The sequence below is a fragment of the Pinus tabuliformis genome, chromosome 1_1 (assembly GCF_031772625.1).
Source record: "Pinus tabuliformis cultivar Carrire ecotype Pingquan chromosome 1_1, CPIR1, whole genome shotgun sequence".
In the NCBI taxonomy this organism is placed as follows: Eukaryota; Viridiplantae; Streptophyta; class Pinopsida; order Pinales; family Pinaceae; genus Pinus; species Pinus tabuliformis.
Window position 1 is genome coordinate 276901155 of NC_142297.1, and position 3140 is coordinate 276904294.

Here is a 3140-nt window from a genome sequence, read left to right on the forward strand (position 1 = left end):
CCAGATAACTGAAGATTCTCTCATAAATAACTCATGCATGTCTATTCAGAGAAAGACCCAGATGAGATTAAAGACAAGGACAATGTACTATCAGTTGCAAGAATTTTTCTATAAGAAAATATCTTGCATTCAGAAGGAATTCATTCCTTGAGATTTGGCACAGTTTTACAGGGTGTAAGATCAGTGTTACACTTGGTAACAGCTGGATCACCCAGGAAAAACAACGCAAGGAAATAGGAGCTTGGAGGGCAGAGGAGAAGGCATATGAGCAAACTATTTTGTCTGTGAGCATTAGGGAGGATTGTACTGAGAGCTGGCTAGCTATGAGAGCTAAAGTTGTGTATAGTCCTGAGATATTTCCACTTGTATGATAATATAGATAGCAGGGTTTTTAGCTGAGGCTTTCGCCAGTGTATTCTTCTATGTTTCATGTGCATTAATTCTGCTTCTGGTTATATGTGTTCTTCTTGATGTTGCTTAAATCTATTAAGCTTCCACAAGTTTGATTGTAGAAGCAGATTAAAGTATTTTTCTTTAGTTATATTGCATTATCAAGTTAATCTACAATCATAATTTCTACATGGTATCATAGCAAATGTTATTGGAGCTGTGAACAGTATACGGAGAAGAGAATTCGGAGTTTGAAGTTCGGGGTTATAGGTACAAATCGAATTCATCTCATACTTCAGGTTGGTCAATGGAATTCTATAGCTTGAGACTCGAGTATGCCCTAGAAGGCAGCTCAAATTACAAGCATGGAAAGATATAATGGAAGCTATATTAGAAGACAATGGTTTGAAGGATTTCATTGATCAAGAAATCCCCAAGCCAATTGCAGCTAATGCACAAGAATTGGCTGAATGGAAGAAGTGTGTGGCGAAGGCGAGACGAATTCTTCTGGAGGGAGTTTGAGACCATATTATCTCGAGTATCCATGGGAAGGATACTCTGTTTTCAATGTGGAAGACATTGAAGGACCTCTATCAGAACAATAGCGACCAGAGGAAACTGGCGCTCAAGGATAAGCTTCAGAAAATCAAGATGGAGAAGGGCGATACTATTTCTACATATCTGAACAAGCTCACCACCTGCAGAGATGAGCTTGGTAGTGTGGGAATAACTACTGTCGATGATGATATGGTGAGCCTTGCTCTCCTCGGTCTTCCAAAGAGCTGGAATAGCTACCAAGACTCTATGAATGGAAGAGAGAAACTATCAGATTGGGAATGATTGTGGTCGGATCTCACGTGAGAGGAGATCAGGAGGAGCACTCGAGATGGTTCTTCATCAAAGAATGATGATGAAGAAAATCTGGCCTTAGCGAGTAAGGAAAGGAAAGGGAAAGGGAAGGCTTCCCATTCCAAATCAAATTCTTCTCATGGAGGGAAGAAGGGTGACAAATCTAAAGTGAGATGCTTTAATTGTCATGAGATGGGACATTATGCAACTAATTTCCCATCGAAGAAGTCCAAGAAGGGATCCAAAAAAGGATCGAAAGGTGAGGCATTAGCCCCTCAATTCGAAATGGACTTTACCCTCATCGCATGTATGGTTTCATTGATGGTGGGTTGTGTTTGATATCTTGAAAGTGGAGCCTCATTCCACATGACCAACGATAAAAGTTTACTCAGTACCTTGGAGGAGAAAGACCTCAAGATGTGCATAGAGATGGCTGATGATAGAAAATATAGTGTTTCAGGAGTGGGCACGGTTTCTTTTCAGTGAGAGCAGGGAGCTCCTCTCACCTTGACAAATGTGAAGTATGTACTTGGACTGAAGAAGAATTTGGTATCGGTCACGATGTTGGAGGACAAAGGCTAGGATGTTGTCTTCAATAAAGGAAAGGAATTCCTAAGACATATTTCCATGGGTCAGACCAAGAGGATTGGGATTTGAGTGAAGAATATCTATAAACTAGAGGTAGATGATTGTGCTGCATTGAGTTTGAAAGAAAAATTGGTGCAAAGCCAATACATTGGCGAGTTATGGCACAGGCGGTTGGGCCATTTGCGTCATGTGGCCTTGAAGGTAATGCAGTAGATATCTATAGGACTTCCCAAAGGTAAAATTGATCAAGTTGACATATGCAAAGGTTGTACCTTGGGAATGTACGCCAAGTCTTCCTTTCGTGATCAAGACAGTAGAGCTGAAGCGATCTTAGAGTGAGTTCATACTGATTTGTGTGGACCATTCTCGATGGCATCCACAACGAAGCAAAGGTATTATTTGATTTTAATTGATAATTATTCTCATAAATGTTGGATTTATTTCATGCAGAAGAAGGAGCAAAACTTCTCAAAGTTTTGTGAGTTCAAAGTTTTGGTTGAGAAAGAATCAAGGAAGAAGATCAAGGCCTTGAGAAGCGACAATGGTGGAGAATATGTCTCTCAAGAGTTAAAGGACTCCTGTATAGTGGAAGGAATTAAACGGGAGTTGATGACACCTCATAACCCACAACAGAATGGGGTGGCTGAGAGGAAGAACAAAACGATTGTAGGGGTAGCACGAGCGTTGTTGCATGACCAAGGCCTACCACTTCATTTGTGGGCTGAGACATGCAACATAGTGGTCTATTTGCAGAATAGAATCCCGCATCGCATACTTGGGATGAAAACACCAGAGGAAGCTTTCTTCGATAAGAGACTAGATGTGGGTCACTTCAGGATCTTTGGCTCATCAGTATAGTTCCATGTGATAGTGCCATGTGACAAAGGATGCATGGAAGAAGCTTGAGCTGACAACTGAGTTGGGGATACTTGTGGGGTACACTGATACACCCCACAACTATCAGGTGTACTTGCCTACCAGTCGGAGGACAATGGTTCGCAGAGATCTCAAGTTTGATGAGCAGAAGGCCATGCGAGTTTCCCTTGAGAGGGAGCTCCAACTACAGGCTGTGGAGGAACTTTTGATTCCTAAGGAGGAGGAGCCTCAGACTGATGTGGATCAGCCGCATGCAGAGGTTCTAGGAGTGGAGACATCCACTCAAGAAGAGTCTTCCGTAGATGGAAAAAAGCGCACAGGAGAAGCTGATAGATTGTTGTTGGATGCAAGAGAGAATGTGGGAGAGCCATCTTCTCAGCGCAGATAGAGGAGGTCACCTAAGAGGTACACTGGATAAATGGCCCTTTTCGGGGAAT